General features: G+C 45.0%; 1 protein-coding gene and 1 non-coding gene across 2 annotated transcripts in view; one reads left to right on the top strand and one right to left on the bottom strand.

The window, feature by feature from the left end:
* The window catches only part of AMN (amnion associated transmembrane protein), a 78,612-nt gene that overhangs the window by 22,937 nt on the left and 30,999 nt on the right, over nucleotides 1-24,676 (top strand). The gene's annotated exons all lie outside the window — the stretch shown is intronic.
* TRNAG-GCC (transfer RNA glycine (anticodon GCC)) lies at nucleotides 8,401-8,472 on the bottom strand. Its single transcript has one exon. It is a non-coding gene; the product is annotated as a tRNA-Gly (tRNA).

The following is a 24,676-nucleotide window of genomic DNA, read 5'->3' as shown; positions in this document are numbered from 1 at the left end:
GCTCAACCCAACCCCTTTCTGAGTATATATTACTCTTCCTACACACTTGACACTGAGAGACACTGTCCTTCAGTGTTACTCCTCTGAAGATGCCGGCCACAGCTGCTGGCGAAACGTCAGGAAAGAAAATACCAAGACTACGGTTACACAGCCGGATAACCTACAAGAACCAATGAACTCTGACCGTGAAAGCCTTCGACAATATGGTGAAACCAAAGTTTGCAGTCACTCCTTCAATGGCATTTAGGTGTCATCAGCAAGGAGAACAGATGCTTGCATTATTCAGGCGACAATCCTGAAAAACAGGAATTTGTCCTGTTTTACCAGGGTAAAGGGGGGGGGGGAACCACAGCTCTGTCCCTGTGCTATTTGGAAGTCTCCTCAGTGCTGCCGAGTCTCCTTCGAATCCCTTTTAAAAATCTCGGCATGTCCACACAACCCTCACGCTTCCATACCCGCCCCACGTTATCCAGTTTTTTAACGGGGCCCATAAACCAGCTGCAAGTGGCAATCTAATAGGAACTGAAGGGGAAGGAACAGGCTGGTGTACTTTGCTTTGCAGCTGACAAGCTCGACCCTCGCATTTTCAGCAAGGAGTCATGGCATGAAATATTTAAGCAGCCCTGGAAATGCTTTCCTCTCCTCCAGGGTTTTCTTGAAGCGCCTAATGCAAAAGGGCTAAGAATCAATCCCTGCTAGCTCCCCGACAGAAATACTTTCTGGAAACTGGTATGAGGGATTATAACTGGGCAACATGAATAGAAAGAAGCATCTAGCAAGATTAGGACTTTCTTTCTTTCTTTCTTTCTTTCTTTCTTTCTTTCTTTCTTTCTTTCTTTCTTTCTTTCTTTCTTTCTTTCTTTCTCTATGGCCCACCTCTCCCCAAAGCCCAGCGTGGTGTAGTGGTTAAGAGCGGTGGTTTGGAGCTGTGGACTCTAATCTGGAAAACTGGGTTGGTTTCCCCACTCCTCCATATGAAGCCAGCTGGCTGACCTTGGGCTAGTCACAGTTCTCTTCAAGCTCTCTCAGCCCCACCTACCTCACAGGGTGTCTGTTATGGAGAGGGGAAGGGAAGGTGATTGCAAGCTGGTTTGATTCTTCCTTAAGTGGTAGAGAAAGTCGGCATATAAAAACCAACTCTTCTTCTTCTTCCACCCCCAAAATCTCTAGGTATTTCCCAACATGAAGCAGGCAACCCTAACTGACTGTAATCGCCACAGGGAACTGCAACCGGTCATGACACCCTGCTGTCTTTCTCACATTCCCATTTATATGCTCTATGAATAAATACACTTCCCCGGCGGCGGGGGAGCATCCAGATGAATGTTCTACCTGCCGCTACAGTACACTTTCTTTTTTACTTTGGAGAAAATGAGGTTTAGGTAGAAATGGTAGATAACCCCCCTCCAAAAAGCTACCATAACTGGTGTACTTACACAAAGGTCATTTATGCATAGGGTTGCCAACCTCCAGGTAATAGCTGGAGATCTCTTGCTATTACAACTAATCTCCAGTTCACCTGGAGAAAATGGCCACTTTGGCAATTGGATTCTATGACATTGAAGTCCCTCCTCCAAACCTCGCCCTCCTCAGGCTTCGCCACCAAAACCTCCTGCCGGTGGCAAAGAGGGACCTGGCAACCCTATTTATGCATAAGAGTTTTAGCTGAGGTTCATTGCTTGCTGGACCCACACCTTCCTGTTGGGAATCTATGCACCAGCAGTCTCCAAGCTCAAATCAAGTGTCCGTCCCTTTAAATGCTGCTTTGTAATTGGCTTACTTTGTATTGCTTACTGTGAGAGAAAAGACCTCCACCCAAAACACAATTACCAAATTTAAAAAAAAAAAAAAATTTAAGACGAAAAAACAAAAAATGGAGCAATCTGAAAGGGGGGAGCAATCCAATCCTTATTTTTAAAAAGCTTTTCTTCTGCTCAGAAAGAGCTCCGAGGAAGCAGGAAGCATTTGAATCTCCACCTCTTTACACGCTGCTTTGTAATTGGTGCCATGCTTTCTGTGATAGAAACCCAGATTGGATATCCTACTCTTTGCCTTATGCATGGGGATTTCAAGCTGGCTGAGCTCCGGGGAATCGGGTTAACCGAGGAATGGGAAGCCCCAGGATTTGTGAGGTCATCTCTAAGGGAAAACTCATGCATAACTCCAAGGAACAACCGAGGCAGACTGGGGGCAAACATGAGTGAATGTACGCATGTATAAACGACTAAAGAGTCTCATGGTATCAGGGGGTAGATCACAATGGGTAGCCGTGTTAGCCTGTCAATAGCAGTAGAAAAGAGCAAGAGTCCAGGAGCGCCTTAAAGACTAACAACATTTCTGGCAGGGTATGAGCTTTCGCGAGCTACGGCTCACTTCTTCAGATACAGCTAGTATCAGGGGGAGGGTCTTCTCAGCCATCTACCCTAGCTATACAATTATCTCCCTCAGAAGCTGAGAAAACTGGAGCGCATCTGAAGGCCTTTGAGATGGTGCTGAAGACCATCCTTTTCTGGAGTGCCTTTGAATCATATCAATTAATTAGATGGTGTTATAGGGGAGGGGAATTGAATATGGGCACTGCTGTGAAATTGTCTTCTACATATGATGTTTTAGTTTGTGATTTTGCTTTGATTTTGCTGAACATTTTGCAATCCACCTTAGGGACCTTTTGGTTGAAAGACCAAAGCAAGCTAAATAATAACTAAATTAAAGATTAATAGATGTATTGGGACATAAGCTTTTGTGAGCCCCCTGGGTTTATGTTGTAATCAATTGTGCCACAAGACTCTTGTTATAGTGAGTGCAGCAAACTAATAGGGCTGCCCCTTGGGAATGCACCATTATGGGGTACTTTAGTGCATATCTGAATTCCCCCTTAGTGGAAATGTGACTAGTAACTGGTGTGGACCTGATGCAAGGACATTTGTCATTGCCATGAAGGCAAAAAACACCCCCTGCCCTTTACTAAATCAGATCGTTGGTTCATCTAGTCCAGTATTATCTACTAAGAGGGCAAAAACAGATGAGACGTTAGTCTATAACATGTAAATTTCAGATCTGGGCAGCCTCAATTTGCCTCAGGGCAATATAAAGAAGGGGGAAAGGGTTTAGTTATTCAACATCCACTCCGTTTCACGGAACAAAACAGGGTTCTCTGCTTTGTCGTTTGCCTTTTAAAAGGGGAAAATGAACGTTTTAGAAGTGTATTTTTCCTTTAATGCGAGCCTGCCTGAGCCTGCAGCTTGCATTTTATAGACAGACTGTGATGCATGATCTTTACTGTACCTATTTGAGATGGGTGGTGCCCCCAGGATCTTGGGCACAACTCTCCCATGTCACCTGCTACCTGTTCCTTTAAGTAGAGAGATACCATGGTTTGAACCTAGAACATTCTGCCTGCAAAGCATCTCCTCTGCCACTGAGCTGTGGCCCCATAGCTAATCTGAGCCCTCGACTGGGACTATTCTATTTTCATGAGCTCAAATATCCTTCGATGGAGTAATTACTTCATCTCCATTTCCCCCAGAAGTCAGTTAAATCTGACAAAGTCAGTCCCAGAAACCAAGCACCATACGACTGTTGAATACAGTGAGGCTCTGCCTCTGTAGCACAGCATCTGCTGTGCACATAGAAAGTCCCAGGTTCAATCCCCAGCATCTCCAGTTAAAAGGATCAGAGAGGAGGTGAAGAGAAAGACCTCTGCCTTAGACCCTGCTACTGCCATCTGAGTAGACAATGGTCTTTTATGCTTGGCTGTTTCACTCGCCGTCACCCCTCTGACGACTTTGGTTCTTTGTTTTGGGTATGCATGCCGTTTCCATTCGTCAGAGTTCGCCTTGCTATCCCCCTGCATTTTCTTTCATTTTGCCCATGTTTTCAGTAGGGTTGCCAGGTCTCTCTTCACCACTGGTGGGAGGTTTTTGGGGTGGAGCCTTCGGAGGGAGGAGTTTGGGGAGGGGAGGGACTTCAATGCCATAGACTCCAATAGCCAAAGCTACAATTTTCTCCATCTGCAGATGTAAACACGAAGAGCGGGGCAGTGTATTTATTCACATGGCAATTAGTAATATACATAGGGTTGCCAACCTCCAGGTTGTAAAAATGCAAATGTTAATAAGTGCAAAACATCAAAGACAGCAGTGTGAGACAAATAGACCTAACAGCAGTGACTACACAATGTACACTAACAGCAATGACTACACAATGTACAATATATACATGGATTATAGAATAACCAGGCAAAAAAGTCCTCTTCTTAAGTCTATCAAAGTTGGTTGGTTCCAATTGTATAATATGTTCATCTGGTATGAATCCAGTGAATATAAATCCAAAAGAGGACTTTTTTGCCTGGTTATTCTATAATCCATGTATATATTGTACATTGTGTAGTCACTGCTGTTAGTGTACATTGTGTAGTCACTGCTGTTAGGTCTATTTGTCTCACACTGCTGTCTTTGATGTTTTGCACTTATTAACATTTGCATTTTTGCTACTTGGCTCTGTGCATTTGTGTACCTTTCACCCGTGCTAATTTCCAAACCATATGGTATAGGCACGGGAGTGCTTTTGTTTTGTTTATATTGAACCTCCAGATTGTGGCTGGAGATCTCCTGCTATTACAACTGATTTCCAGCCAATAGAGATCAGTTCACCTGGAGAGAATGGCCGCTTTGGCAATTGGACCCCTCCCCAAATCCTGCCCTCCCCAGGCTCCACTCCAAAAACCTCCTGCCAGTGGCAAAGAGGGACCTGGCAACCCTAAATATACGGGGCTGCCTCTCTTTTCGCACTGCAGATGAAACGTGAGAAGCGGCTGTAGCAATTCCCGATGTTGGCCAGTCACAGTTCTTAGCCTTTGCTTTGAATCCATACTGGCTGCTTACGTCCATCGTTTCAATAATGCATAAAGGGCAGCGATATGTGCAGCTTCAGTCCTCGCTTCTGAAGAACAAGGGATTGTTTCCTGCTGAGAGGCTCCTCTTTCGATCCCTCTGGCCCAAGAGACAGTCCTAGAGGAAGAGGGATCGTTCTCCTAAAAATGGTGCTGAGCTGCTGACGTGAAGCTGGGAATGCAGAGTTTCTCTCTGGCGTCTGTCCCGCCCCCTTCAGAGCCAAAAGGCCCGTTACAAGCACCTTCCGAATTTGGTCTATCCTGCACTTCATCATTGCTATGCAGGCTGGTGGAGTGAGGAAAGCATATGAAAATGATTGCTACTGGGGAAAAGCCAAAGGGTGACAATGTCTAACAAGGCTTTGTAGTCCCAGCGGTTTATTGCCAGGCTCCTAATTGGTAGGAGAAGAATGTGCTCAACTTTGCTTCAGGATCCTTATAGCAGGCAGAGAGGTTGATCTTGAAATGTCAGCTGCTCTCCAGAGACTCTGTCCTTAACCAATCGAAATGTTCCCTGCTAGCCCTAAGGGCTGGATGCTTCTCCGCTTCCTCCTTTTCATCTAAAATAGCAGGATGCTGGTTGGAATCACAGGCAAGGAAGATAATGATTTCACATCGAGCGGTTCGGAGATGGATTTTATGGTCGCGTTGTCATTAAGGCACGATAGTATGCTGCAGAATGACAACCTGGACCAATGGTCAAGGCTACCCAAATGCAGTGTGATTATGGGAACTGGGGTGTTCAGTAGGGTCGCCAACATCCAGGTGGTGGCTGGAGATTCTCCCACTATTACAACTGATCTCCAGGCAATAGAGATCAGTTCCCCTGGAGAAAACGGCCGCTTTGGCAATTGGACTCTATGGCATTGATGTCCCTCCCTCTCCAAACCCTGCCCTACTAAGGCTTCACCCCCCCACCCCCCAAATCTCCAGGTCTTTCCCAACCCGGAGCTGGCAACCCAAGTGTTCAGGGATGGCTCCCCCTGACCATTTGGAGATGGTGTGAAGATGAGTCAAGTGAATTTGGAGTGAGTAGGGGGAAGAGCATCGTGAGCAACGAGCATCGTGAGCATTGTGTGACGTAATCGTATAGTCTGCTGACCTATCAGTACATCACGTGAAACTAGCAATCTTGTGTCAAGGAGCAGGGCTGCATAAAGGGTATAAAAACAGAGACATTTTGGGGTGGAAACTTGGGAGTACGTAGTATGGTAGAAAGATAGGAGAGTGAATTTAAATAAAATGAGCAAACTCTTTTGGGCTTGGGAAAGAATACAACGATCTTACCTTCTGGGCACAAACCCCCAATCCAGCTGGGTAAAAAGGTAAAGGTAGTCCCCTGTCCACACATGGGGTCATTATTGACCCATGGGGTGATGTCACATCCCGACGTTTATTAGGCAGACTATGTTTACAGGGTGGTTTGCCATTGCCTTCCCCAGTCATCTGCACTCTGCCCCCAGCAAGCTGGGTGTTCATTTTACTGGCCTTGGAAGGATGGAAGGCTGAGTCCACCTTGAGCCGGCTACCTGAAACCAACTTCCGTCGGGATCGAACTCAGGTCACGAGCAGAGCTTTTGAATGCAGTACTGCAGCTCATCACTCTGTGCCACGGGGCTTCCCAATCCAGCTAGGAGGGTTTTTATTCTTTTCCCAGCATTGCTGCAGTACTGGTCAGTAATGAAACACAAGACCTTTGGAAAGGCTGGATTGTGGGGCGATGCAGATCTAAGCTATGGGGGAGCATCCAGATGAATGCTGTACCTGCAGCTCAGAACGCTTTCCTTTTTTACTTTGGAGAAAATGAGGTTTATATTTTCTCAGGAGGAAAGGGGGTGGGTGGGGAAAGAGGAGCCAGAAAAGCCCTGCCCAGATTGGACACAAGCTTCATTTCAGGGGCTTCTTGCTGTCCATGCCTGGGGAAAACCCCATGCGGAAGCAGTGTCTGTTCAGAATACTGCACAGTGTTTAGTAAAGGCTAGGAGCTCTTTCCCCACTCTGTCATTATAGGTAGTATGCTTGCATATGTGAAGGGAAGAAGTTTATTTTTCCCTGAGCAGCAGCAAAAAAATAAAAATAAAAAATTTTTAAAAAAATGGTGGGCATATAAATATCACTCTTTTTTTTTTTTTGCTGTGAACCCTACCTTCCCTGAACTTGATCGATACGTCATTTAGCAGCAGTGCTCCTAGCAAAATGAACATCTATTGCACTATTGGCAGTAGCCCAACATTTGGAAGATCGCTCCATCAGGTTGTGTAAGAATAAACGACAGCCGGAAGCCGGCTCGGGCTGTCTAATGGTCTCTCTTTCCAGGCATCCTTTTTGTGGCACTGCAAAAAAAATTGTTTTTTTCAAAGGCATACAGCATTTGAGACAAGGCAAAGAACCCTTTCTAATGAAAGTGTTGGTGTTCATTGCTGGGAAGAGACATTAAGTAGTCCTTGAAAAGTTCTGCAGGTCACCAGAGTATGATGACTGCTTGTGCAGTCTTTAATGATAGTCAGGGTTTTTTTTTAAAAAAATAAACCCTTTCTTATAAACCCTTTTATAAACCACTTTTCTCCTAGCAAGGGCTCCAAACAGGTGATAAGAGGGACATTTTTCATGGAGTGCATCCTCAGTTCTTCGTAGTAGTCTAGAGGGCAAAGGGTATAGAGGTCTAAGGAATGTGGTGGAAGGGGTGATTCTCTGACAAGGACGGCTCACAATAGACCAGGTGAAGAGCAGGGATCTCTGAGTATCCTTTAACAGCAAATTTCAGGCACACGTGGCTCCGGCTTGAATTGGAGCAGTGGAGAGAGCGGAGAGGGAGTTTGATTCTTTTTACCTGCATGATTTTTGCCCATCAAATCTACCCTCTGCAAGCTGCTATTATTTCTCCTGGAAGGAAGAAAACTTTGAGCCCTGTCATGGCTACTAGTAAAAATGGATACTAGTCATGATGCATACCTCTTCTCTCCAGGATCAAAGGAGCATGCCTATTATCTTAGGGGCTGTGAAACACAGGCAGGATAATGCTGCTGCAGTCGTCTTTTTTGTGGGCTTCCCAGAGGCACCTGATTGGCCACTGTGTGAACAGAGTGCTGGACTTGATGGACCTTGCTGTAATCCAGCATGGCCATTTTTATGTTCTTATGTTCTTTTGCCCATTTTTAAATTACAGGGTTTATTCCAGTGTTAATAGGAATGCAGGAAGAGGATCATGATGGGCTAAACCAGGGGTGTCAAACATACGGCCACTTGAGAACTCTTATTCAGTCAGTGAGCCAGCCGAGGTAGCCACCCCCCTCCAAATCGGGGCTGCTGAGCCTGCTGTGGGTTTGCCAGCCGGGCAACCACCTCCCAAAGACCTGGGGTGGGTGTCAATGATTGATGACATGAAGCTGCCTTATACTGAATGAGACCCTGGTCCATCAAAGTCAGTATTGTCTACTCAGACCGGCAGCGGCTCTCCAGGGTCTCAGGCAGAGATCTTTCACATCACCTACTTGCCTAGTCCCTTTAACTGGAGATGCCAGGGATTGAACCTGGGACCTTCTGCATGGCAAGCAGATGCTTTACCACTGAGCCTCAGCCCCTCCCCAAATTAAAGACTGTTAAATAAGAGAAAATACCATGAGAGTGTTAATTATGTTAAGCATGTTAGCATTTTAAGTAAAAAAGACAGTAAAAATAATATCATTAATTGGCTTTGCCTGTATTTTCTATAAAGTTTGTATCTCTGGTACCTGACATTAAACTTTATGGTACACGTGGCCCAGCCTGACAAAGTGACATTTATATCATATCCGGCCCTTGTAACAAATGAGTTTGACACCCCTGGGCTAAACCATGCAAACCATGAAATAATCACAAATTACCTATGAAGCTGCTTATTTGGTCAGTTTCACAGTGAGTGTCTGTCAGTTTCAGACACCTGTGCAGAGTGATTTGGAAATTTGACTGCAAATGCTGTGTATCAAGAGAGCAGCATATCCAACAAAAACAACCCGTACAAAAAAGGCCATTGAATTTTTTGTGGTAACAGAGGTGTGAGCAGATATGTTTTGTTGCGTTGGAATGTTAAATTATTTAATTTTAATGAATTAAATGACTTTTTACGCCTTTGATGTTTGCATGCCTCTTTGAGTCGTGTGTTCCAGAAGAAAAGCAGCATATAAATATGGTAAAACATATTTTTTAAATCTGGTGAATGTTGTTATTCACATATAAATAGTAATTCCAGATGAATGTCACGGATGTTCAAAAACAGATTCTTCCAGTCAGTGATCAGATGATTTGGATGCTTGTTTACCTTTGACAGAGGGTATCAAAACAGGCAAAGTTTGTGCAAATTTCCCAAAACCATTTATTCCTGGAAGGTTTTGCATTGGATTTCCCACTCTTTAGATGCACTTTTTCCCCATCCATATTCTCAAAACTCAACAATAAGCTGCCATGCAGAGTTTTGAGAATTCAGATGGGGAAAATGTGCATCTATAGAGTGACAAATCCAATGCAAAACCTTCCATGAATAAATGGCCTTGGCAAAAGACTGACCTTGAGGTGGAATGTTGATGTTAACCAACATGCACACTTTCATCACAACACACATTTCCTGGATCTATTCAGCTTTCTGTTCTGAGCAACAAAAATGACTCTGCTCAGTTTGCTGCTGTATTTATTTATCTGTTTCATATATTTAAAACACTTATTAGCCGCTTTACTTCCTTATGGAGTTCAAGGTGGCTTACAGTATAGATCAAATATGTTAAATAAAATACATAAAACCCCAAATTTAAAATCACAGTTTAGGGCTGCCAGCAATTTACTCAAATACGATCCTAAATAAAACCACCTTAAACTGCCTCTTAAAGATCAAAAGCGAAGGGGGCCAGACACCCCTCCCTGGGGAGGTTGTCCATAATTATGGGGCTGCCACAGAAAAGGCCCTCTCTTGTGTAGCCACCAAATGAGCTTCTTTGACTGGCGGGACAATCAGGAAAGCCTCTCCCTGTAATCTTAATTCTCAGGCAGGAACATATGGGAGAACACAGTCCTTCAGATAAAAAAGTAAGGTAAAGGTCCCCTGTGCAAGCACCGAGTCATTCCTGACCCATGGGGTGACATCACATCCCGACGTTTTCTAGGCAGACTTTGTTTACGGGGTGGTTTGCTAGTGCTTTCCCCAGTCATCTTCCCTTTACCCCCAGCAAGCTGGGTGCTCATTTTACCAACCTCGGAAGGATGGAAGGCTGAGTCAACCTTGAGCCGGCTACCTGAAACCAACTTCCGTCGGGATCAAACTCAGGTCGTGAGCAGAGCTTTGGACTGCAGTACTGCAGCTTACCACTCTGCACCACAGGGCTCCTTCAAATACCCTGGTACCAAACCATGTAAGGCTGTACTCTACCACAGACTTGATTGTTTCTTTCCTTGCACTTGTACCTGTGCTCCTCACTTCACCAAGCCTTATTTTTACCAGTGTCAAGAGTTTGTTTCACCTTGGGCACTTATGCATGAGTTGGTTGTCCCAGCTTGGGTGCTATTTGGCAAGCAGGTTTGTTTTCCTGCTTCCCGAAGCTTCATGGTGCTTCCGTAAACCTCCTAGGTTACCCTTGCACTCTTTCCCAAATCTGCTCAGCTGTGATATTTTGGGGAACATCAGAGCAAAGCAGGGAGGAAACGGCTGCTATTGGGGACTGGGGCAGGGAAAATGGCACCCATCTGGGTGGGACGGGGAAGACCCAGACTTTCCCTTCCACATGGCTGCCACACCTGCAGGGGTACATTCGAATGTGCATAGATCTTGGGTCAGGTTCGACCTGGAAATTACATCATGTTGTCAATGTGACGGTGCCCCCCATGTCCCTGCCCCCCCATCTTCCTGCAGGTGCCAGCTATTTGCTGGCAGCCCTGCATGATGGCACCCATATGCTGATGGCACTCAGTTCTGCCTCTCTTTTCCATCAGATCTTAAGGGTGCAGGGAGTTTATTAAACCAATAATTATCTGGTGTTTAGTGATCGGTTGGATGAGGACAAACAAACTGAAGCTTAATGCAGAGGTTCTGTTGGCTGAGGGGGCAGTTGACTTGGGATGTGGTCTCCATACTGTTTGGGATAGGATTATACTCCTCTGAAGTCTTCGGTTCACGTTTTGAATGCATTTCTGGATCTATTTTTGCTTCTTTGCATGGATATAGCAGGGAGTGTCTTTTATCAGTTTAGACTGTTATGCCAATTGCAGTCCTTGCTTGGGTAACCTGAGGGGCCACAATTCTACATGTGTTCTCTTAACTTCCAGAAAGGAATATTATAATGTGCTCTATGCAGGGCAACCTTTGAATGGTCCCCAGAAACTTCAGCTGGTTAAAACATGGCTACCTGACTGGTATCTCACAGTGCATTCCTAAGGAGAGTTACTCCAGTCTAAGCCCATTCTTTTCACTGATAGTGAACTAGTTTGATGACACTGCATAAGAACATAAGAAAAGCCATGCTGGATCAGACCAAGGCCCATCAAGTCCAGCAGTCTGTTCACACAGTGGCCAACCAGGTGTCTCTAGGAAGCCCACAAGCAAGATGACTGCAGCAGCACCATCCTGCCTGTGTTCCATAGCACCTAATGTAATAGGCATGCTCCTCTGATCCTGGAGAGAATAGGTGTGCATCATGACTAGTATCCATTAAGACTAATAGCCATGAATACTCCATAGATCTTGGCTCAGCTTTACTGGCATCCAGTTTCTGTCTGGGACCATTTCAAAGCGCTGGTGTTGCCTGCAGGAACACCTTCTATAATGTGAGCCCAGCTGTATATTTAGGTCAACTGGTGTTGTCCCATGTGCTACCATCTTTAGAGCTATGGTGAGTGGCCGAATACAGCAGTCTTTTTGCTGGTCGCCCCAAAGTTAGTGGTCTCCCCTTCCCCTCTTTTCTTAACAAGCTTTTGGTTAATTGATGCTGCATTGGATAGTTGCAACTGCTGATGTGGTGTTGCTATTTGGGCAGGTTGGTTTTCTTGTGGGGGACCTGTGGGTTTTGTTGGATATTTTATATTCTATCCTGTTTATTTCCCTGCCTCCATTTACTGGTTGGTGTGCTCTCTCCTTTTGATTTTTTTAAAAAATTATTTATTTGTATAGGCTGACAATAATTACATTCTATATCACAGTACAGGGTATTACAATATAGCAAGGGATTAAGGATTTCAGCAGGTCAGTGAGGTGTAACAAAAAGAAGTTAAAATGCAATGTATTATTTATATTGGACAATCACAGCATTTTAGATAAGCTTTATGAAGACTAAAAGGCCACTTATTTTGTATGTATGTATGTGTGTGTGTGTGTGTGATATTATTATATGTGTCTATATATATATATATAATAAAATAATCTCTTATTTGTGTCAACAAATGATAAACAGAGGATCCATTACTCTACGTGGCTATTCATATACAAGCCATTTTGAGTGGTTTAAATTAAGCAGTTATTTTTTTCAGCTATTAAAATTTCCCATATCACATCATATACTAAGTATTTATGGCAGGTGTTAAGTTTGCTTTTCCCAAAGTTTAGCAGTCTTTTTTATTTTTGCAAATAAAAGCATTAATTCCTTGTCAGTCTTTTGGACACAGAAGCCCTGATATAATGTATATGCCTTGTTTTAACTGTGGCCGTTACCGCACCAAGTAGTTACCACTGATCATCATCATGGTTGGTCTGTGAGTTTTGGATTCGTATCCAAATTTCCTGACCACACTTTGCTATTTTGCCGGGAATTAATTGTTCCTAATATGCTTCATTTCCAGTTCACACTTCCCAAATTAGAGCAAAAAGTTCAGCGGGGGGAACGCGGGGGAGCACCGCATCATGGATACGTCTGCCTTCCCCCGCTCTTTTTTTCTGTTTGCACATGTGTGGTAGCGTTGGTGCGTTAGTGCAAAAGAGCAATGTGATTGGCTGTGAATTCACTTGCCTCACCTGTTTTGAATGATTAGATTAGTTTATTCCTATACCTAATTCTCATGTGATAATGCCATTTGCCTGATTCTCGTGTCAGAATGCCATTTTGTGTGCACCTGCAAATAATGGGGGGGGGGGGGTCAGTCCATAGTTCCAATGCTCCTTCACTAGTAATAAAGGCATCACAAAAGGGAACAGGCATATTGTGGGGGGGTATGGTGGGCTTGTGTGTGTGTTAAGTGCCGTCAAGTCGCTTCCGACTCATGGTGACCCTATGAATCAAAGTCCTCCAAAACATCCTACCATTAACAGCCTTGCTCAGATCTTGCAAATTGAGGCCCGTGGTGTCCTTTATAGAGTCAATCCATCTCTTGTTGGGTCTTCCTCTTTTCCTGCTGCCCTCAACTTTTCCTAGCATGACTGTCTTTTTCCAGTGGTGGGCTTAGGGTTCTCAAAAACCTGGTGAACCTGTCGATCAAATTTGTGAGTGCTCCACTCCCCTCAGTAACTCCCCAATGTCTTTGTTTGGGCTAGATAAAAGATAACACTGATGTCCATGTGCCTCTTTGGATGCCGGGAAAACCACTCACATGATCCTCTGTAAAAATTACTGTAGTATTAGGGAAATGCTGTACAGACCATGCGCAGCACAACAGGGATGGTTGTTCCAGCGCTCCAGTGTCCCAACGCTAGTACCAGTAGATCAATTTAAAACATTTAAAGGAGAAAAATGGAAGAAAAATGGCTGCCTCGAGAAGAGGGAAGTGAGGGGGAGGAGTGAAGGGGAAACGGGCAAAAGCGGGAGTGTACAATGGAGGAGGTGCGGGTAAATGAAGCGTCTTCAACACGTTCGCACCTCTGCAAAGCCTTCAATGAAACAGAGTTTTCTAATAAATTGCCATAAAAGTGTCTGCAGATAACACTCATATTAAACGTTTGCAAAATGTTTCCAACACCAAATGGACAGAAAATGGTGCGAACACCCGGGAATGAAACGTTTCGGAAAGCGTTGTAAAAACTTGATGCGGTAACGGCTTGCACTTTGTGGTTCAGATTTTCGGGGGAGGTACATATTATTATCAGGGCAGAAAAATTTAGTAAATAAATGACCCTCATTTCCAACTGATCCCAAAGGATATTTTGAGCCAACTATTTTCTCAACCTGTGCCAGTTCTTTGCTGCTGAAGACGTTCAGTTTGAACTGAAACAAATTGAGCAGTTGTGCATTTTGGGGGGAGCACTTCTTTGAAGCTCCCTCCCCCCCACTTAGTTCCCAGCAGCTGCCATCTAACATTATAGTTTGGCCTTAACTCTGTGGTATCACACTGTTTTTAATCATTTGTCTGAATCCTAGAATGTCACGTCGGCATCATGTCAGTAACATGACATCACTTCCAGGTATTCATGGGGAATGACATTATGCCGTCGGCATTGCATCATCCGGTCCCCCCTTCTCTGACCCGTCCTCTCCTGCTGGTAGCCAGCCAATCAAACCTATTTGCATCCCATTCAAAGAAGTTTAAAAATCTTTACATAATTGCTTGGTTTTGGGAAGGAGACCCTTCATTTGCTTCCAGATCGTATGCCAGCACAGCTTGTTTGCTCTGGCACTGCTGATTTTTTAAATAATCTATCAAGCTACAGTTTGAAACATATGCCCAGTAATTTTTACAGGGTATGATATTTTTTGTCTGTTCTGTTCATTCAGTAAAGTTCATTAAGCTTAATCATTAAAAGGATTTCTATCTCCTTAGCATACCTGGCCTAATCTCTATGTTCTGGGGACTGTTGATGAGATTCTGAAAGGATGCCCCTAATCTCTTGGGACTGAACACCATAGAGACAGATAGGGTTGCCAGGTCCCTCTTTGTCACTGGCGGGAGGCTTTTGGGGCAGAGCCTGAGGAGGGTGGGGTTTGGGGAGGGGAGGGACTTCAATGCCATGGAGACTAATTGTTAAAGTGGCCATTTCCTCCAGGTGAACTGATCTCTATCGGCTGGAGATCAGTTGTAATAACAGGAGATCTCCAGCTAGTACCTGGAGGTTGGCAACTCTAGTGACAGACAGGAGGCTGACTTGCCCGAGAGTGGCTGACTTTCCACTCAGCTGTTTCATCCCTGAGCGTATGGGAGAGCTGCTCCAGCATCCAGTCACCTTTCAGAGGGGGAAGAAAGATTAGGAAAAAAACACAGGGTGCAGGAAGTTGAGGACTGGCTGAGGAAGGGGGCAGACAGAGGAAGGGGAATTGATTCAGTGAGGGAGTAGACAATTTTAAGAACATAAATATATAAGAAAAGCCATGCTGGAGCAGACCAAGGCCCATCAAGTCCAGCAGTCTGTTCACACAGGGGCCAACCAGGTGCCTCTAGGAAGTCCACAAACAAGACGACTGCAGCAGCACCATCCTGCCTGTGATCCACAGCACCTAATACAATGGGCGTGCTCCTCTGATGCTGTAGAGAATAGGCATGCATCATGACTAGTATCCATTTTGACTAATATCCATAGATACCCCTTTCCTCCATGAACATGTCCACTCCCCTCTTAAAGCCTTCCAAGTTGGCAGCCATCACCGCATCCCGGGGCAGGGAGTTCCACAATTTAACTCTGCCTTGTGTGAAGAAATACTTCCTTTTATCAGTTGTGAATCTCTCACCCTCCAGCCTCAGCAGATGACCCCACGTTCTAATATTATGAGGGAGGGAGAAAAGCTTCTCCCTGTCCACTCTTTCCATACCATGCATAATTTTATAGACCTCTATCATTTTATAGACCTCTATTTTGTTTGTAGCTCTGCCTCGTAGCATGGCAGAGTGGTTTAACGCTATTTCTGGGAGAGGAGAGAGTGGTGAGGCCCCGTCTCTAGTGATGAGCAAACCTGGCAACTCCAAGCTTTAAAGAGAATTCACTAGAACCGGCAACATTCCTGTTTTATGAAGCCGGCAATAAAACCTTTCCAACTGCATATGTATGAGATGAGAGCTAGCGGACCACTAACAAGTTATTATTTGCGGAATATAATGTCCTTTGGGGGGTGTACTAGGAGACGCGGTCCTGAATGTTGTGTTCTCTGCCCTAGAGGGCTCATTCATGTTTATGAAGACAGGGTATGCCAGGTCCCTCTTCGCCACCAGTGGGAGGTTTTGGGGATGGAGCCTGAAGACGGCGGGGTTTGGGGAGAGGAGGGACTTCAATTGCCAAAGTGGCCATTTCCTCCAGGTGAACTCATCCCTATCGGCTGGAGATCATTTGAAATAGCAGGAGATCTCCAGCTATTGCCTGGAGGTTAACCACAAGACAAGAAGGCTCAGTGCTGTAAGGATAATTGAGCAAACCCAAAACAGCACTATAACAATATTCAAGCAAATTAAAGTGAATTTTATAAGGTGCAATAGTGAAAAAAATATATATATATACAAAATATGTACAAAATAGGAGTACAACAAGATACAAAATTTTACACAATGCAATCCAATAAATATTATTATTCTCCACGGGATATCACAGATCTTCAAGCAATAAATAAGTCAATATCAGAGTCTATTAATGTGTTCAATATTGGAACAGAGCCACAGGAAAAAGATGTCTCATCCCTATCGGCTGGAGACCATTTGAAATAGCAGGAGATCTTCAGCTATTGCCTGGAGGTTGGCAACCCTATATGAAGAGGAAAGTGGTGTTTCTGCTCCATTTTTATGTGTTAAAAGGGATTGTTGTGAATGTTCTCCAGGAAGGGGAGAAGCTACCACACCCTGAAAAGAAGTAATATTCAATTCGTGTGAAGTTGGAATTAAGATACTTTTTCAAAAACCTTGCTCACTTTCGGGTGGCTTTTCTGTCCCAGAAGTGGTTGTGTGGAAGAGGAAGGCAGGGAGAAAATGGTGGGTAATGTGAGGTTTTGATGACAAAAGATGTCTGATACTCATTGTTAATAAAGCTCATCAAGGTGGGCTCAGTCAGATCTGATCCCTATGCAGACAGTAATTCTGTTCACAGTGCCACCCTAAACAGAGTTACCTTGGGTTGCCAAGGTGGTAGCTGGAGATCGCCTGCTATTACAACTGATCTCCAGCCGATAGAGATCAGCTCACCTGGGGAAAATGGCCGCTTTGGCCATTGGACTCTATGGCATTGAAGTCCCTCCCCTCTCCAAACCCTGCCCTCCTCAGGCTCCACCCCAAAAACCTCCCGCCGGTGGCGAAGAGGAGCCTGGCAACCCTAGAGTTACCCCTTGATGCTAGGAAAAGTTGAAGGCAGTAGGAAAAGGCCCAACATGAGATGAATTGAGTCAGTCAAAGAAGCCATGGTCTTCAGTTTGCAAGAACTGAGCAAGGCGGTTATTAACAGGACATTTTGGAGGACATTAATTCATGGAGTTGCCGTGAAAGGCCCATTCTTGAAACTGAGGGGACCCACAATGCCTCTCTGATGGATCTGGAGAGACTGCTTGCTTTTGAGATATAATCCTTTTCCTCAGTTACAAAATGTTCGTAAGGCGGCACGTGTAAACGGCTTTGGGTTGCTGCTGTGAGTACCCAGTTTGCTGGGGGTAAAGTGTAGACGACTGGGGAAGGCAATGGTAAACCATCCCGTAAACATAGCCTGCCTAGTAAATGTCGTGATGTGACATCACCTCATGAGTCAGTAATGACCCGGTGCTTGCACAGGGGACTACCTTTACCTTATTGCTGCAAAGGATGGCGTCATGAAGGAGTGATTTCCCAGCCTCTGCTATATGGTCAGTTCCCCCTGAACGGCAGAAACCCTATGAATTTGCTATGGAAAATTTGCAACTGCCTTGATATTTGTAAAAATATAAACATCTTTAAACATAACACATTTATCCACACATAGATTATAAAGTTATACATGTATATAAACTTAAATACATAAAATATTTATAAACAGTAATTATATCTATTCATATCTATTGCATTGCAATTAACTCCAATTAATAATATTCATTAGTGTTCTGTGAAGACTGCAATTCTTGATTAAATAGTGATGCATCTGCAGAATCTCACTGTGGAATAAGACACTTTATTTTTAATCTGCCCCTTGCTACTGTTAAGATCTGAATTCTAGCCAAATCAAGACAGGGAAAACACTTTCTCCCCCCCCCCTACAAAGGGCATGAGTCAATGGTAGTCACGGGTAAACTCATAAATAGTAAACTTGTCTTGAACCAATAGGAAAGGCAAGATATAAATGTTTTAATAAACAAATAAACCAGGGCCAAATCTGCTCAGCTTCCCAGATCTGATAAGATTGGGCTAGTCTGGGTCATCTATATATTCCCCAAATCTCAAATTTGAAAATGTGGGCAAAATGCAGGGAGACACAGGGGGAGAGCGAGGCGACCTCCGACAGTCAGAAACGGCCATGCATAATCAAAACAAAGACCCAAAATCATCAGAGGGGTGACCATGAGGGAAACACCCATGCATAAAAGGCTCGAGAAGCACATACTTGTGGTCCTTTTACTGGATTGTATAAGAGTTTGGAAGGTAAGTAGTAGTAGAAGAAAAAGAGTTGGTTTTTATATGCTGACTTTCTCTACCACTTAAGGAAGAATCAAACCGGCTTACAATCCCCTTCCCTTCCCCTCCCCACAACAGACACGCTGTGAGGTAGGTGGGGCTGAGAGAGTGTGATTAGCCCAAGGTCACTCAGCTGGCTTCATGTGTAGGAGGGGCAACAAACTCGGTTCACCAGATTAGCCTCTGCCACTCATATGGAGGAACAGGGAATCAAACCCGGTTCTCCAGATCGGAGTCCACCGCTCCAAACCACCTCTCTTAACAACTACACCACGCTGGTGTAGGGTTGATTGTGGCCAGTACTTCAGTGGGAGACCACTGAGGAAGACTGGGATTGCTGTGCAGAGGAAGATAATGGCAAGCCACCTCTGCTCATCTCTTGCCTTGATAACTCCATGAGGTAGAACCTCATGGGGCTGCCATGAGTCAGCTGTGACTTGACATCATCACTCTTTGCCTTTATGAGCAAGCAAAGCTCTAACAGAGACTGTTCCAACGCACACCCGGATAGAGAAAGAACTTCTGGCAGTGGGAGTAGACTTATTCAATTAATACACCTATGGTCATAGAGCCAACGTGTTATCAGACCATAGCTTTGCAAGAAAATAATATTAAAACCCCTTCTGAATGCTCTAAAGAGATTATCATGCATGCTAACATGCCTACAGCACTATAATGTGGAGATTAAATACAGCCAGATCGATTAATAGTGTTAGCGAAACATCTACATCCAATGGCAGTGAATCTGGACCTATCCAGCTTCAGGTAGTCAACGAAATAAAACTGAAAGGGTGTCCTGAGGATAAGAGTCGGGTACATTTGGGAGCATAATCATATTTCTAATTAGCGATGAACTCCCTGTGCAGGGTGGAACAGTATTTTTAGAGTAGCAAGCAGTTCCAATTTCTTTACATAAGGAAGTTGTGCACAAAATTAATGTATAATTCCTGGCATCTGCAGCTCCCTTAGGAGGGCTAGAGAATGTTTATTGGCCAGGGATGAATTCATAACTTGTCTCCGATAGGAAGGTGAGACACCAGCTAATGATATTTGCATCTACAATTGATGGAGACTCTTCTACCACATGTGTTGCCCTATCAGATCATGGGGGAAATGTTGCTTATTTTTCTTCAAGGAAAAAAGCCGTATCTGGTCACAGTTGGTTATAATTTCAGTTTCTGGGAGGCTGATGCTCTATCAGACACAAAGAGCAAGGAAACTATTAGTAAATTTGAGACCTCACTTTGAGAGATTCAGCATCCCTGACACAGTAGTTACAGATAATGGGCCTCAGTTAACCTCTGAAGACTTTAAGTTGTTCGGAGGGAAAACCAGGTGTTTGATCAGTTCCTCTCTACTTTGTGGGTACAGTCGGGGGAAGGTGGAATAAGCTGTGAAAACTGTGGGAGTAGGGTGACTCAGCATTGTTGGGTGCTACATTGCTCTAGATATTTATACATGTTTCCTCCTTCATGAATGGGATGCACCTCTTTGGCCATTTATGCACTGCTTTTTCCTTGAGGTCACCCCACCAACTGCTTCGGGGCTTTACCTTAATTATGCACGCATTTTCCAGCCATCAAAGGTTGCCTCACTCTCCCCTCAAGTTTCCGCGCATTTTGCCTGTGCTTTCTGGATTCATGTTCAGTAGGGTTGCCAACCCCCAGGTACTAGGTGGAGATCTCCTGCTTTACAACTGATCTCCACCAATAGAGAGCAGTTCACTTGGAGCAAATGGCCACTTTGGCAATGAGACTCTATGGCATTGAAGTCCCCTCCCCAAACCACACCCTCCTCAGGCTCCACCCCCAAAAACCTTCTGCCAGTGGCGAAGAGGGACCTGGCAACCCTAGTGTTTAGCTGGCATCCATAAAACCTGGGCAATATGCGCAGAAAAGCATGGGGAGAGTGAGGTGACCTCTGATGGTCAGAAAATGCATGCATAATCAAGGCAAAGCTCCGAAGTATTTGGCAAGGTGACCTCGAGGAAAAAGACATGCATAAATGGCCTTTTTGTTAGCCTGGGAGCTTCTTTCGGACCCCTCCTCTCTTCCTGTGCCCTTTGTCTGACACTTCTTGTAGCTCTTCAAGAAGCAGGACGCATTTACAGGTCTCTTCTGTAGAAGCTATGTCCTGTTACTTGCACACACATGATGCCGGGGTAGCTGGCCATTTGCTATAGGGAACAGTATTCTTTAGATTAGGCTTCTCTCCTTTCAACTCCTATTAACTAAAAACAGCTAAAGGAGTGTTTCAAAATGCAATTTTATCAGATTCTGATCCCTGGTTAGTCTTCCTGGCATCCTAGAATACCCCATCACAAGGTTGCCTGACCAGAACAGCGCAAACATTGCTGGGACATAGGACCAGTTGCAAACAGGGGGGGGGGACTGATTTTTTTTGACAATCAGTTCATGTGTTCATCAACCCATTCATGGGAGTTCAGCATGCTGCTTCACCATCTTCATGCCTTACCATGCCTTACAATGCAATTGACTTTTGGCACATGCACGTTCTTACACAGCCCAATCGAGTTTTACTATCTCCTTCCCTTGCTGTATAAGTGTTCCACTCAGGAGGCAATTGTTTAAATAAACGATTGAGTCAGTCACAAATCATATGAATCAGTCATAAATAAATGCCTTGTTTCAGTAAAATCTTGCCCTTTAGTCTTGGCTTAAGTAGCTCCTAGTGATGCTAATGGCCACTGATCAGTTTGAATGGGTAGCATTTTTGCTAAAACGCAATGCGAACCTGTTCGACAAGTATCCGTGACTGTTTGGCATAAATTGAACAGGCTGGGCGATTGGCTCGTGGTCCATTCAACACCTTGAATACACTGAGGTCAACTGTCAAGCAAGTTTATGGCAAAATTCACTTCAAAAAGGATGTGGACAGAATAGAGCGGGTGCAGAGGAGAGTGATGAGGATGACCAGGGGCCTGGAGACCAAGGTCTCTGAGGAAAGGCTGAGGGAGTTGGGAATGTTTAGTCTGGAGAAGAGGAGGTTGAGGAGGGACATGGTTGCTCTCTTTAAGTATTTGAAGGGCTGTCACTTAAGACGAGGGCAGGGAACTGTTCCTGTTGGTAGCAGAGGATAGGACTCGCAATAATGGGTTTAAATTGCGGGAGGAAAGGTACCGGCTGGATATTAGGAAAAAATTTTTACAGTAAGAGTAGTTCAACAGTGGAATCAGCTACCTAGGGAGGTGGTGAGCTCCCCCTCACTGGCAGTCTTTAAGCAGAGGCTGGACAGGCACTTGTCAGGGATGCTCTAGGCTGATCCTGCATTAAGCTGGGGGTTGGACTAGATGGCCTGTGTGGCACCTTCCAACTCTATGATTCTATGAAAATTCTCAGCATCTCTACACATAACCTGTACCCAGTGGCGGACTGGGTCTAAAAATATTGGTTGCCAGGAGACAAAGGGGGCCCACCCACAACTATAAGGCTATCATTTAATTTTTATAAGAAATAAATAAAAATTTCAAAAAATGCACAAGTGGAAAAAAGGTACAATTAAAATTTTAGTTGCATACAGTAATAGTATTGGAACTTCTATTATATTTTCAAGCTACTAAAAGGTCATTAACATTTTTAACATATTGTCTAATGTCTAAGGGGCCCCATTTCATCAGGGGCCCACAGGGCCCACTTGCCATCGGGCAAGCTGACACCCTGGCCAGTCCGCCACTGCCTGTACTGGAATTTGAACCTGGGTTACTTTGGACTGTACTGCTTCCTAAGGCATCGTTGAGCTGTATTACTTGTGACCTGGATGGCCCAGGATAGCCTGATCTTGTCACAAAAATCACAAAAGCACACAAGGCTGGAAGATACCACAAGGGCCATCCAATCCAACCCCCTGCCATGCAGGATCCCACAATCAAAGCGCTCCCGACAGATGGCCATCCAGCCTCTGCTTAAAGACCTCCAAAGACGGGGATGCCACCCACCTCCCAGGCAGCGCATTCCACCGTCGAACAGCCGTCAGAAAGTTCTTCCTAATGTTTAGGTGGAATCGCTTTTCTCTTAGTTTAAATCCATTACTTTGTGTCCTAGTCTCTGAAGCAAGCTAGTTCTCTCATTAGCATGGCATCCCTTCAAATATTTAAACATGGCTATCATGTCATCCCTTAACCGTCTCTTCTCCAGACTAAACAAACCCAACTCCCTAAGTCTCTCCTCATAGGGCATAGATTCCAGACCTTTGACCATTCTGGTCGCCCTCCTCTGGACACGCTCCAACTTGTCAACATCCTTCTGAAATTGTGGAGCCCAAAACTGGACACAGTATTCCAAGTGAGGTCTGACCCAATGCAGAATACAGTGTCCAGTTTTGGGCCCCACAAAGTGTTTGTCAGACCTCAGAAGCGAAGCAGGGTTGGCCCTGGTTAGTATTTGGATGGGAGACCACCGAGGAAGTCCAGAGTGGCTGCACAGAAGGAAGACAACGGCAAACCACCTCTGTTTGGGTCCTGCCTTGGAAACCCCTTGAGGGGGTCACAGAAAGTCAGCTGCGACCAGACGGCGCTTGACACATGCATGCTGTGCAAAAACAAGGCTTCCTGCCTTCTGTTGGCAGGGTGGGTGGTGGGAGTGAGAAGGGATCCTAGAAAGTCTCTCCTCCTCTCCTGCTCCCTGAAGCTCCCGCTATAAATCACAAGAAGGCAGATTCTTCCTGAAATGCTGGGTCGGTGTCACGGTGCCCTGCACGGAGATTTATGAGCACTGCCATGGCAGCAGCTACGGACAGCCGCAGAAGGAGGCTGACAGCTGAGTGTATCTTAAGACTTCTCAGGAGGGAACAGAAAGATGTATCGCTGTGTTAATATTAGCAAGCCAGCGTGGTGGTGTGAAAAGGGTAAGGATAAACAGAGTACGGTAAGATGGAGCAGCTAGTTGAAGCCGAGAGGTGCGCGTAGATTCCCTTCTAATACTGCATTGTTAGGATCAGGATTGAATTCTGGCATGAGGACTGGATGTCATCTGCATAGGGTTGCCAACCTCCAGGTGGTGGCTGGAGATCTCCTGGGATTACAGCTGATCTCCAGGCAACAGCGATCATTCCACCTGTAGAAAATGGCCGCTTTGAAAGGTGGACTCTATGGCATTAAGCCCCTTTGAAGCCCCTCCTCTCCCCAAACCCAGCCCTCATCAGGCTTCACCCCCACAATTTCCAGGTATTTTCCAACCTGGTGCTGGCAACCCCAGGTCTGTGCCTGGGTCTGTTTTAAGACTCTGACCAGGCAACCCTAAAAAGAGCTACACCCTTTACAGACAGTCGAGGTCAATGGACTTGGAAAGGTATAACACAATTTAGGATTGCACTGTGAGAGACCCAGGGGCTGAATATTCATTTCAGAGCTTCTTTCCCTCAACACCCTGTGTCAATATCATTTTTCCTCATTAAAATGACAGGTATGCATATAATCTTTTTGCAAGCCATCTGTATTTGATGTTGGGATTTAACACATGCAAATATTGTAAATCTTAAAAAAAAAGATTGGAGTCACTTGCAAATGTAGCACTTCTTTCATCTGCTACCTGCAGACTCTTTACAATGAGCAATGAGATTTCCTGGGTGTAAGCTTTCAACAGTCAAAGCTCCCTTGGTCAGATGCACTAGAGGCAGTGCGGTGCAGTGGTGAGAGTGTTGGACTAGGATCTGGGAGGCTGAGGTTTGGGGGGAAAACCGCACTCTTCTATGGAAGCTCACTGGGTGACCTTGGGCCAGTCACACACTCTCAGCCTAACCTACCTGACAGGGTTGTTGTGAGGATAAAATGGAGGAGAGGAGAACGATGTAAGTTGCTCTGGGTGCCCTCTGGGGTGAAAGGCAAGGTAGAAATGAAGTAAGTACTCTGCTCTGGTTTGACCTCACCTAGAGTATTGTGTTCAGTTTTGGGCACCACAATTCAAGAAGGATGTACACAAGCTGGACCATGTCCAGAGGAGGGCAACAAAGATGGTGAGGGGTCTGGGGAGAAAAGGTTGAAGGAGCTGGGTATGTTTAGCTTGGAGAGGAGACGACTGAGAGGTGATATGATAACCATCTTCAAGTGTTTGAAAGGCTGTCATATAGAGGATGGAGCCAAGTTGTTTTCTGTTGCCCCAGAAAGTCGGACCAGAACCTACGGGGTGAGATTAAATCAAAAGAGTTTTCGGCTGAACATCAGGAAGAACTTCCTGACAGAGCGGTTTCTCAATGGAACAGGCTTCCTCGGGAAGTAGTGGGCTCTCCTTCTTTGGAGGTTTTAAATCAGAGGATAGATGGCCATCTGTCAGCAATGCTGAT

Source organism: Euleptes europaea, chromosome 6, assembly GCF_029931775.1.
Source record: "Euleptes europaea isolate rEulEur1 chromosome 6, rEulEur1.hap1, whole genome shotgun sequence".
Classification (NCBI taxonomy): domain Eukaryota; kingdom Metazoa; phylum Chordata; class Lepidosauria; order Squamata; family Sphaerodactylidae; genus Euleptes; species Euleptes europaea.
Note: the sequence above shows the minus strand (reverse complement) of the source record. Positions and strands in the feature narration are given on the sequence as shown.